At 46.0% G+C, this 13049-nt stretch overlaps 1 protein-coding gene across 15 annotated transcripts in view; it reads right to left on the reverse strand.

Annotated features, from left to right (window-relative positions):
* The window catches only part of RBFOX1 (RNA binding fox-1 homolog 1), a 2061082-nt gene that overhangs the window by 406729 nt on the left and 1641304 nt on the right, over positions 1–13049 (reverse strand). The window lies entirely within an intron of this gene.

The raw sequence follows: 13049 nt of genomic DNA on the forward strand, positions 1-13049 counted from the left end.
GTGTGCACTTTGGTTTTCAGTTTCTCATTTCATAAGTGCCTTCCAAAGGGACGAGGCCAATCCAGGTGCCGTGGATGTATTTCAGGAGAGCCTAGAGGAGAGAGCAACCGTTCTACCTCTGAGGACTGCGGAGGGCTTCACACACTACTTTCTCATCGCTCATCACCCTCCTGGCACTGGGTAGGCTGAGGCCCCAGGGACTTGGTCCTCTTGTCCGATACCACCAAAATGCAGGTGCGTCCAGGCAGGCCCTGGTTTTCAAAGAAGAATCTCTCTCTCTCTCTCTCTCTCTCTCTCTCTCTCTCTCTCATGTCTGATACTGAATACCCTTTCAACCTGGTTTTTAGCCCTAATTTAGGAGAGGAATCGCAGTCAGGCGTCCACGGTATCCTTTGCATGCTGGGCATGGAGCCCTTCCTTCAGTGATGGCCAAGATGCCTGCTGATGGCCCAGGGCACCTCTGTGCTCCTCCATGCCCCTCCGTGACAGACAGCAAACAGTGCCTGGGACAGCGACCAAGGCTGAGATCATAGCCGAGGCAGCAGTAGCCTCCAGGGATCACAGCTGGACCCAGGATGTGGTGCCATAGTTACCCCACATGCTGGGGGGCCAGTGGTGTGTGCAAACATGTTTGATTGGAACAGAGGTAACCCTGATATTCTAAATGTTAATACATAGGTACCCATATTTGCCTAACACTCATGGAACACTTCTGTGCCCCATTTCTCCCAAATGGTTCCTAAAGGGCAGGAAAACAAACTAAAACCTTTGAAAGAGAACTGGGCTGTTTTCCTCATTCATATGGAAAGAACCAGTAGGAAAAGGGTAAGGAGGAAAAGCTGAGCCCAAGGATGATGCAACACCAGCCATTGTTCCATCCCTTAATTAATGACTTGCCCTGAGGTCCTCAATCCAGTTTGCAAGTCCAAATCACCCAAAGACAGCTCACACTGTCTGTGCCCATGGGGCCTCAGATTCTGACCAAATGAATGCACCATGTTGGTGAGGTCCAGTATCAGCAGTGATCTGAAGCTCTCCAAGGGGATTGCAGTGTCAGGCTCACACACTCTTACGTTGTTCTTCCCAACCATCCCATGAGGTAGGTACTGTTATTCTCATTATACCTACTTTTATCAATAAAAAATAATGCTCAGACTGGCATCCTGTTAGACAATTAGCAAGCAGCAGAGTGGAGCATAACTCTGGAGCATGAGTTCCTAAGTGTCATGCTGTACGGCCTGTCTGCTGGATGTCTTTAAACTTAATGTGACTTTCTGAAGGAGCAGCAGCTCCCAGCCAAACTACCCAATGAGTTATCTCCTACAGCAGTGATGGCGAACCTTTTGAGCTCAGCGTGTCAGCATTTTGAAAAACCCTAACTTAACTCTGGTGCCGTGTCACATATAGAAATTTTATGGTATTTGCAACCATAGTAAAACAAAGACTTATATTTTTGATATTTATTTTATATATTTAAATGACATTTAACAAAGAAAAGTCAACCAAAAAAATGAGTTTGTGTGTCACCACTGACATGCGTGCCATAGGTTTGCCATCACTGTCCTACAGTGATTTCAGCTTCCCTTTAGGCAGGGGGATAAGAGAGGAGCCATTCTTTCATCAATTTTCCAAAAGCATCAAACCTTTAACTATTGGGTGCCCAATATAGACTAGACCAGCCGTGGGCAAACTACGGCCCGCGGGCCGGATCCGGCCTGTTTGAAATGAATAAAACTAAAAAAAAAAAAAAGACCGTACCCTTTTATGTAATGATGTTCACTTTGAATTTATATTAGTTCACACAAACACTCCATCCATGCTTTTGTTCCGGCCCTCCGGTCCAGTTTAAGAACCCACTGTGGCCCTCGAGTCAAAAAGTTTGCCCACCCCTGGACTAGACTCTACGCTGGGTTGTGAACAATAGAGTTTGCTGCCCTAAAGTCTACGCATCATAAAGTTGATGGAGATGGTGATGGTACAACCACAAGCCAACATGTACCTAGGGCCCACTGTTGTGCCCAGATTTCAAGATTCCCAAGAAACCACATCAGGGAGCCATCCAATCCGATGCAAAAGCATAAGAATCTGTATTTCAAGCTAGCTTGAGCTCTCCATCCACCAGACTCACCGACACATCGGCTAGCCAAGTGGCCAAGAGAGAGCCAACCCCGCCCAGAGACCGGTTATATAGGGGGGGGGTCTGAGTAAGGGGAGGAGAAAGGACTGTGCTCTGCCGATTGGCCAGGCGCAAGCCGGGTCCTGTTACACAGGATGTGGTCATATCTATGGCGCGCACTTCCCTTGATTGTCATTGGTTAGTTTAAAATCCCGGGCGTGGCCAGCAGAGGCCTGGGCTTCCAGGAAGAAGGCCGCACGTGGCCCCAACATGGAGGATACAGGCAAGATGGAGGGCATAGCCCTCGCCCTTTCACCCACCATGCATCATTCCACTTCATACACCATTTACTGTCTCCTTTAATACTCAGAGCTCTTCTACAAAGTAGATAGTTGAGACTAAGGGAGGCTAAGCAACTCACCCAAAGTCACACAGCCAAAGCATGCTGGAGCTGCGACCAGAACCCTGGTAGGCTGGCTCTGTAGAAAATGCCTCGTAGAAGTGGTCATTTAGTGCCATTGTGCCCCTAAATTCCTTTATTTCCATTTCTCAGGTTGAGTAGCACAGGCCCCGCTGGTCTTGGGGGAAATTGGCATCCTCCTCCAAAGAGACTCAAAATCCTTGGCCTGGGCTTTCTTGACCCTTGAAGGGACAGTGAAACACTTACCCAGAGCCTGGCACTTACCCTAGTCATGGGGCCGGCCCCAGTGACTGCATCAGAATTCCCCCTGGGCCTTGATTAGATGGAGTGTCCATAAGTCTTGCTCATGGGGTCGATAGAAAAGCAATTTTTCCATTTGGTCTCTCTGAGGACCCTGCTTTCTGCCAGCCTGGGGAAGTAGCCCATGTGTGTGGTATACCCTGAGGTCAATATAAGGCTTTAGAATCCTGCAGGTTTGAGCGGAAAATATTCTTGTTATAACATTAGAGAAACTTAAAAAAATCAATGATGTAATGGGATACAGCACCAAGTGGGGGGCCTTCAGCCAGACTCAATTGTTTTACTTTCATAAAGCCTCTGGATGAGGCATCACGGAGAGGCAAGGAGCTATTTCCCGAAGAAGCAGCCTGAGGCGGCCAAGGAGATGAGAAGCAGCTAAGGGGGCAGGAAGCATAACAATATACAAGATAAAAAAAATCCAAGATCCCAGATCATCTTCTCCCCAAAGCCAATTCTATTTTGGAGCTCCATGGTTGACTTGGGGGTGGTCGATTTTATCTCTTTCTTTTAGTCTGTTGTTGTTTAGAGGAATGGTTAATGGAATTTGACTAAAATTCACACTGCACTATTTCACCTGTTCATTAGGATCAGGGGGAAGCACTGCTAGGTTACTGAGGAGTTTGAATGAGCAGTTAAAGAGAAAGGCAGTTTTATTTCTCCTAATAATATAACCGATGAGGAAAAAAGGACATTTTGGGGGGGGGGTGCTAGCAGCCTGACTCTGTATCCCTAATGCACATTTCAGTTAGCCAATGGTCTTGTCACTGCCCCTTCCTTAGTTATCTGGTCTTGCAAGACCTGTTTACCTAAATACTCACACTTTTCAGAGGCCATTAACCAGTGGTTCTCAACCTGTGGGTCGCAACCCCTTTGGCGGTTGAACGACACTTTCACAGGGGTCGCCTAAGACCATCCTGCATATCATATATTTACATTACGATTCATAAGAGTAGCAACATTACAGTTATGACGTAGCAACGAAAATAATTTTATGGTTGGGTCACAATATGAGGAACTGTATTTAAAGGGCCAGAAGGTTAAGAACCACTGCTGTAAACCATGAACAATATACATCCCCCGGAGGGGGTTATCAGTGCTGGCCCCCGGCCAGGCCTTTAGGTGTGATCTCATGGCCCCCTCCCAACACACAGGGCTTTTTGCAAAGCCCGTGAAAGGTCCAGAAGTCTGATCCTTACTTAGGGGACCAAGAAACCAAAGGGTATAAAGAGGAAGCTTCCTCCATATTAGCTTACTCAGGATTTGGAGAACTGACCCCTGAGTCATTGTACTGGTATATGCGAAACATCTGAAAATAAATGGGTTTTTCATGTATCTCCGGGTACTCTTGCATATTTTTCAGTCACCTGGTAAATTCTGTAACATAACAAGTTCACTTAGGCTCACAGCATGTCATTTCATAGTCGTTCCATAATAGTGTTGGTTTGACTTTTGGATAAGAATATTATGCGTTACCTCTCAAGCCCTAGTGTGGAAGGGCCTCCTTCCATGGTGGATGGTTAGGTTCTTACCAAAATACAACAATAAGTAGAGTCTCCTTTCTTGTGAAGCTTATAAGCTATGACAACAGATAAGCCCCATTTTGGTTTGGGGACCAGTTGAGAGTCTGACATTCGTAAACAAGAGAGGGAATGGCTATGTCTGTGTAAACCGGCAGGCATTCATTTACTCTGAGCTGTTTACCAAGTGCCTCGTATATAGGAGGCCCTTAGTGCAGGAGGCACACTCCATGCTTATTAGAAGCATATAAACTGATCCTACTTCAGATGAGGTTGTTTTTTTTTTAGAAGTTCCTCTCCCTCTCCATCATCCCCGCAGCTATTGATAAAGCAGGTGGCATTGCTACTAAGAGCTGGCCCCAGGGCTGTGGGAGTGATTTACAAACAACAGAAAATAGTCACCTCTCCAGCAAGTGATACAATTCAACCCCTCTGGGCTTGTTTGTTAGGAAAAGAAAACAAAGAGAGCAATTGTTGGAATTTAAGCAGCTTCTCATCTTTGATTTTCCCCATGCTGTAGATTTAAACTGACCACTCCCTGTTTCTCTCTGTAACCAAAGTCCCCAATGTTCAAAGGAATGATTTTGTGCAATGGCATGTACTCTACAGGGGCTGACTCCTTTAAGAAAACAAGACAACAGACCTAGCCGGTTTGGCTCAGTGGATAGAGCATCGGCCTGCTGACTGAAGGGTCCTGGATTTGATTCCCGTCAAGGGCACATACCTGGGTTGCAGACTCTTCCCCAGCCCAGACCCTGGTCAGGGCTCATGCAGGAGGCAACCAACTGATGTGTTTCTCTCACATCGATGTTTCTCTCTGTCTTTCCCTTTCTCTTCCACTCTCCCTAAAAATCAATGGAAAAGTATCCTCAGGTGAGGATTTTAAAAAAAAGAAAAGAAAACAAGACAACAGTGCTGCTGTAGGACTGTATGCTCCCTGGTGTGCAGCATGAACAAACGGAAGGTCCTGAGCACGTGGTGCAGGAAGGTGGCGGTGTTCTGGTTGGGCTTACTTTGCAGTTGGTTTCCTCCCAGCAAAAGGCTTCCCACCTTCCCTTTAATTGTACAACATCAACGAGAAAGCTCTTGCCCCACTGACAACTCCACAGTGTGAAGGTGGGAGAGGTTATCTGGTGTCATCAGCCTCTCCCCAGGTGACAGATGGATGGGTGTGGCCATCCAGGTTGAACTGCTTCTCAGGGACTCTTCATAAAGTAGGGTGGCCTCAGTTTCGCTACTAGTTTGTCCCAATGTAGAGGTGACCACTAGTTTGAAGAGGGGCAAGCGGTGAGGGGATACACACACCTGAGAAAGTGTGCAATGTCACCGGGGACAGAGGACCCATTTTTCTTGCATCCACAACTTCACCTCAGGGGGGACTGGAGTACAGTCACACACCTGTAACATCCTCCTTTCACAGGGGACTGAGGAATTTAACATTAGAGTTCCTCACTTACAAAGGTGAAGGCTCAATGACATCTGTGGGAAGAACCCTTTCTCAGTCAAATGCAAAATCAGTAGTAGTTGCAGCAACTGATAAAGCTGAGGTCAGTAATGGGGAGACAAATGGGATTCCATGGCCCCAATAGAACAGCGGCCGTGACCTTTGCATTTCATTTGAAATTCAGCCATCATGTTAGGAAAATAATATAGTTCTGGATGGATAGTAGTTTGCTAATATGATTTATAGATCTCTAATATGAATCTCATACTTAGGAGTAAATTACAAAGGTGCCAGCTCCGATATATATTTTATGTACATGTACTACAATATTTCACCATCCACCAGCAGTAATTCCCCCCCACATGACAGAGAGACAGAAAGTGGAGGATGAAAAAGGCAAATAATGATTACAAGTGAAACAGCATTTCAAACCTTCCCAAGTTGAGGAATTTGGACATGAATCTCAAATGTCCAGTCAATCGATAAACATAGGCATTAACATTCCTTCTTATCATGTCTTGCTCATTTTAATGTCCAAAATAGGAAGACTCTATAAATTAAAATGACTAGGATAATTAGTGGCGGACACTGAGCTGAAAATGCAATTAAGGTTTCCATGATATGTCCACCCTCGCTTCTGTTTGTTGCACATTTTTAACCATCCATGCCCACAGCCCTCCAGAAGAAACCAGTTAAGAAATGATGGCTGGGACCTCCGAAAGCTGTGAATTATAAAAGGACATTTTCATGAACGGAATATGGCTTTGCCTAAAGCGACCAGTCCGCTGATTACATTGAGCATTTCAAATGTCAGGGTTTTGCCAATACAGAACTCCTTCATTAGGCGGGTGCTCGGCTCGCTCTCCCCTCTGCTCCCTGGAAGGTGGGAGAAACCGAGATGGAATCTCCTTTTATCCAAATAGGATGGGAAGATTAACGAAATGCAGGGCCTTCAGACTTAATTTCCTTAGCTAAATGCTCGCATTCAGCAGCGAGAGCCCTCCCTACCCTCAGATCTTCCATGGAGGTCTGCAGAGTTCTACTGAAATGCAGGGGTAGCCGCGACCTCCTTGCAGAACAGAGCAAAGAGGGCATTTCCTGGCTGTGGAGAAATACATGTGGTTCCCAGGAAATCACAGGATACGTGCAGATGAGAGGAGGGGGCTCTTGGTGGGTGTGGATGGACAAGGGTGGGCCCAAGACTTTGGTGTGGCGGGGGGACCTTGGGGGAGGCTTGTAGGGGAACAAACACAGAGTTGTCTGATTAGACAGATGAAAACCAGAGACCTGCTTTCTGACAGTCACACGCATTCAGCTCTCAGCGGAAGCTATTTCCCCAGCTTCCAATCAGCCAATGTTCAATCCAGTGGTTTAAGGAATGAAAGGGAGAGGCAGAGGGGCCGCAGGTCTGACGTGGCTGCCATGTAATTGTCCCCCTAGGCGGTGACCTTCGGGAGCTGGGAACCACACAGGAAATGTGTGGGCTCGGGCATTGCGAGAGGATGCTCTCGCTGCCTCGCCGTTGGGGCTGCCGCCTGACCTCCGGGATGGGAAGATGTTACCGATTAAGTCTTAATGAGATTTTCTGATAGAGAAACAGCTGGACCGGAAAGGGTTTTCTCAAGGCAATTTCCTTCAGTTCCACACTCTCCACTGAGGGGCTGCGTATGGTGTTCAGAGCCTGAGCTGTACCAAGCTCTGCCCACCACAGGGAGCAGAATTGTGAGCAGCAGCCTGTCCTCAAGGAGGGTCAGGGAGAAACCAAGATGGCGGCATAGGTAAACACGGGAGTTTGCTGCCTCGAACAACCACTTCAAAAATACAACTAAAAGACGGAACGGACATCATCCAGAACCACAGGAAAGCTGGCTGAGTGGATGTTCTACAACTAGGAGGAAAGAGAAAAGCATACCGAGGCTCAGAGGAGGCGCAGTGCTGAAGTAAAATACTAAGGTTCGGAGTGCATGTGGAGCGGGCTGGAGGCTGAGGGCGTGGTTGTTTTCAATCGGGAGGGAGTCTCAGGCTCTGAGCTCCAGTTCCGGGCGAGTCTCTAAGGACCCAGACTCATACGGGAGAAGCGGGACTGTCTGGCATCGCTCAGAAACCTAGGGCAGCTTTCTCTCTGTGGGGCTTGCAGCGACTACTGGGACACTGAGAAGCAGAGCCTCTGAGGGCAAGACTGAGAGCAGCCATAATTGCTAACCCCGCCCTGTTGATCCCATGGGACCCGCCCCGCCCAAGCCCTGCAGGGAGGCTTTTGCTGGATAGCCTCAGGCAAAGGCTAGATTAGCACCTCCCTAGAGATCCAGGAGCCAGGAAGCCCAGAGGTCAGAGTGGGACCATCCAGCTTTAAGCTCCGTGGAACCATAAAAGACACACTCAGGAGGCAGACTCAGTGAGCACCAAAGCCCCATCGAAGCAAGTCTAGCCCCAGAGGGGTGTCTCCAGCACAGAAGTTCTCCCACCGCAGACACAGCTGATTCTCACAGCCAATTGACCTGGAGGTCAATTCCTCACAGTGATAACTACAACAATCAAGGCTTAACCACAACAAGACTGTGCACAAAGCCCACAAGGGGGTGCACCAAGAGTGTCTACCTTAGGTAATTGGGACACTTAGCACAGAAAGGCACTCTATCGACACAGCGAAGCATAAAAAAATGCCGAGACAAAGAAACAGGACACAAACGACAGAATTGGAGGAAAGCAAACTGTTGGATATAGAGTTCAAAACCACACTTTTAAGGTCTTTAAAGAACTGTTTAGAAGCCCTCGAAAAGACTGGTAAGACCGCCGATAAATGTAGTGAGATCCTCAAGAAATCTAATGAGACCCTCGATGTTGTGATAAAGGACCAACTAGAAATTAAGCATACACTGACTGAAATAAAGAATATTATACAGACTCCCAACAGCAGACCAGAGGGCCGCAAGGATCAAGTCAAAGATTTGAAATACGAAGAAGCAAAAAACACCCAACCGGAAAAGCAAAATGAAAAAAGAATCCGAAAATATGAAGATAGTGTAAGGAGCCTCTGGGACAGCTTCAAGCGTACCAACATCCGAATTATAGGGGTGCCAGAAGATGAGAGAGAGCAAGATATTGAAAACCTATTTGAAGAAATAATGACAGAAAACTTCCCCTACCTGGTGAAAGGAATAGACTTCCAAGTCCAGGAAGCGCAGAGAACCCCAAACAAAAGGAATCCAAAGAGGACCACACCAAGACACATCATAATTAAAATGCCAAGAGCAAAAGACAAAGAGAGAATCCTAAAAGCAGCAAGAGAAAGAAAATCAGTTACCTACAAGGGAGTACCCATACGACTGTCAGCTGATTTCTCAACAGAAACTTTGCAGGCCAGAAGGGAATGGCAAGAAATATTCAAAGTGATGAATACCAAGAACCTACAACCAAGACTACTTTATCCAGCAAAGCTATCATTCAGAAGTGAAGGCCAGATAAAGAGCTTCACAGATAAGAAAAAGCTAAAGGAGTTCATCACCACCAAACCAGTATTATATGAAATGCTGAAAGGTATCCTGTAAGAAGAGGAAGAAGAAGAAAAAGGTAAAGATACAAATTATGAACAACAAATACACATCTATCAACAAGTGAATCTAAAAATCAAGTGAATAAATAATCTGATGAACTGGTGATTGTAATAGAATCAGGGTCATAGAAAGGGAATGGACTGACTATTCTTGGGGGGGGGGGGGTGAGAAAGGGGTGTGGGGGTGAGTGAAGAGATTAGACAACAATCGTGCACCTATGGATGAGGACAGTGGGTGGGGAGTGAGGGCAGAGGGTGGGGTTGGAACTGGGTGGAGGGGAGTTATGGTGGGAAAAAAGAGTAACTAATGTAATAATCTGAACAATAAAGATTTAATAAAAATAAATAAATAAATAAATAAATAAAAAAAAAAGAAAAAAAAAAAAGAAAAAAAAAGGAGGGTCAGATCACAGGGGAGAGAAGACAGGACAAGGACCAGAAACAGGACAAGGCTGGCTGTGGGAGGTGCCCCAGGGGTCAGGGAGAACAGGGAGGCATTGGGACAGGTGTTCCAGATGCGTGGGAATACGGAAGCAAAAGGGACTTACAAGGGGAAAAACGGGGGAGTAGAAAGTGTAGGGAGGTGGGTGACCCGTGCCCAACACTAACTTAAAGAGGATTCACAGAGCAGCCTTGAGCTGACATTCCCAAGAGCCAACATAGCCCTGCGCCCTCCATGGGGAGCATGATGTTGCTCCTATGACAGTGTGTGTGACTCTCAGAGAGTCTATGCACAGGGACAGATACACAGTCTATCTGTGGCATTAATATTTAACGGGGGAAGGGGAGGTGACCAGGACAATTACTGTCTAAAGGGCTCCAGGTAAAGGGGCAGCAATAGAGGACATCAACAACTGAGAAATTCTGCCAGCGCCTCTCCCATGACGACTGCCTTTCTCTCTCAGAGACTGAACATGAATATGGGGCAAAACCTCAACCCTCTGGCAGGCGAGGCAGCCTTCCTGAGGGTGGGGACCGGGCTTACCCTCTCCCCTCTTCACGGCTCTAAGGTGAGACATTTGGAAAAAGGGGTGACTGAGCAGGGCAAGAAAGGAGAGAGAAATGCCGAGATCACGCCATCCCTGATTCCCTCCACTGAAATAGGTCGCATGCTTACATTTCATGCATTTATTTTTAAAAGTGAATGATGCCTTTAATGGTTTATTTTCATTACGAAGGCAGTATGTATTTATTTTGGAAATTTGGAAAATGCAGGCAAGACCAAAGGAGGCAACAAACCAGCAGCAACACACATAATCCCACCTTCCCAAAGAGGACACATTAGGATCTTACTAGTCCTCCCCCAGGCCAGTGAGGCCCAGCAGGGCACCTGGGAGCCACAGTGGCCACTGGGCACTTGAAATGCCCTTAGTCCACACTGAGATGTGTTGTCAGTTAAAATGCTCACTGGGTTTGCAAAACTTAGTAGAAGAAATATATATTGTGAATATTTTGCCTATTTTGCAAGGGTGTTTTCCCCTTGAAATATATGCTATTTTAAATAAAATATGTTATTAAAATCATCTTGCCTGTTTCCTTTTCCATTTTTTACACGTATGTCCTGCATTATATTTCCATTAGTCAGTGCTGGTCCAGACCTTGCCCATGAATGTGCACACAGGCATGCATACATGTACAGTCCTTACCAGCAGTCAGCAAACTGCGGCTCTCGAGCCACATGCGGCTCTTTGGCCCCTTGAGTGTGGCTCTTCCACAAAATACCGACTTCTGCACATGGGCCACAAAGTTTCAATCACACTGTACGTGCGTGCCCGCACGTGGTATTTTGTGGAAGAGCCACACTCAAGGGGTCAAAGAGTCGCATGTGGCTCGCGAGCCGCACTTTGCCGACCACTGCCTTAGACAATAGATGACAGGGCGCAAATGCTTTTGAAGTCTCTTTTCCACTAAAATATAAGCTGGGCATCTGTCACAGCCATACATTTTCACTTCTGTTTAAAGTGAATGTTTAAATGCTAAATAATGTTGTACTATGCAGATGTCATTATATATATTAAACCAATCCCTCACTAGTGGATACTTGTATTGTTACCAATTATTCACTAGTTTTACAACTCTGCAGTGAACAGCCTTTTAAACATATTTTTTATTGATTTTTAGAGAGAGAGAGAGGAAGAGAAAGGGAGAAAGAGAAACATTGATGTAAGAGCGAAACATCAAATGGCTGCCTCCAGTACACCTCCTACCAGTGAGCAAGCAGCAACCCAGGCATGTGCCAGATGATGGGGAATAGAGCCAATGACCTCTCCGTGCATGGGGTGATGCCCAACCCACTGAGCAGCACCAGCCAGGGCATGAACTGCCTTTTAAGTAAACTGTTCACAGAAAACTTCCAGAGTAGCATGGTAGAGTATAAGTAGCAGGGTTTAAGGCTAGGCAATTCTCAATTCAAATCAAGCGTCAGCCTTTAACTAGCTGTTTAAAGTTAGGCAAATTGTGTCTCCACCCTCAGGCTCATTGTCTAAAATGGGAATAGTTTCTTAATTTTCCAGTGCTGTTGGAAGGATCAGAAGTAGTATTACTTGGGGCACACTTGAGACATTCACTATATAGCACAAATAGTTTTAACATTGTAAATAAGACAGTGAAAACACTAGTGTTAGGAAGTTCTGGAACTGTGGACACTCACACTACCACAACAAATAAAATCTTAGAAAAATGACTAATTGACAGCTGAGTCATAAATGCATATCTGAGTTGAAATCTGAAATGTCTAGAGAGATTTGTGGTATCCACTGACCATGCTCTTGTTGGGAAGTGTTCACCTACTTAAGACCAAAATCACTCATCCCAGAATTCCAGCTCTTTTCTGCTTGCTCTACCCTGCATGGCATACAACCTAAAGGTACCATTCTCGGTAGGAGTAAGAATGCCTCAGAGACACAATGCCTACAATTTCGTTCTGGGATAATAACAGTTGCAAAGCATGCCTGTGGATGTCTTTCTAACTTGGATTTGAATTGCTCTCACTTCTGATTGGAATACAGGGTTGAACGGCAGCATCATTCTTTTCTTAAGATGAAGCCCAGAGAATAATAGCCTGGGAGGCATACAAATGACATCCTGGCACAGTTAGATAAATGGCAAAATGCACCTGGAATGTGTATATATTGATAACAAAGAAGGGGACATAATGTGCTGGCATCTTTGAGGGCTTGACCGAGCCATCGATACCTTGGCCATGGACTGGTTTGGGCGATCAAAGAAGTGTGATAGATAATTCAATAAACTCAATTAACCTAAGGATGCCCAGAGTTGGTCTCACCAATGGATGAGCCATCCAAGAAATAATCAAGTGGCTGAAGGCAAATAAGTCAAGAACTTCTTTACATAGTGATTAACCTTGAGTGCTGGCAGCCAGGCAGCTTCTGTGGGATCTTTGTCCTCCAGCAATTAACTGTGCAACTTTAGGCAAACTATTTAACCTCTTTGCTCATGAGTCTCCTCATTGCCAAACAAGGGGTCATAGGGTTGATATGAAGATTAAAATAACTAATGGGAATCAGGGCTTGCTCTTAGCACGGTAGCACAACACCCAATGTGGAGTAAGTGCTCAAAAATGCCAGGCGGCTCTGTAGCTTCGACTACTTCTGAGTCACGTGGCGCCTCTGAAAGACAATGCTTCATTTGCTATCTTGGATTCTGATATAATCCTCTCCTGATAGAGCTCATCCACA

This window comes from Myotis yumanensis, unplaced genomic scaffold (genome assembly GCF_028538775.1).
Source record: "Myotis yumanensis isolate MYYU_CA2020_CCGP unplaced genomic scaffold, mMyoYum1.0.hap1 SCAF_4, whole genome shotgun sequence".
NCBI classification, from domain to species: domain Eukaryota; kingdom Metazoa; phylum Chordata; class Mammalia; order Chiroptera; family Vespertilionidae; genus Myotis; species Myotis yumanensis.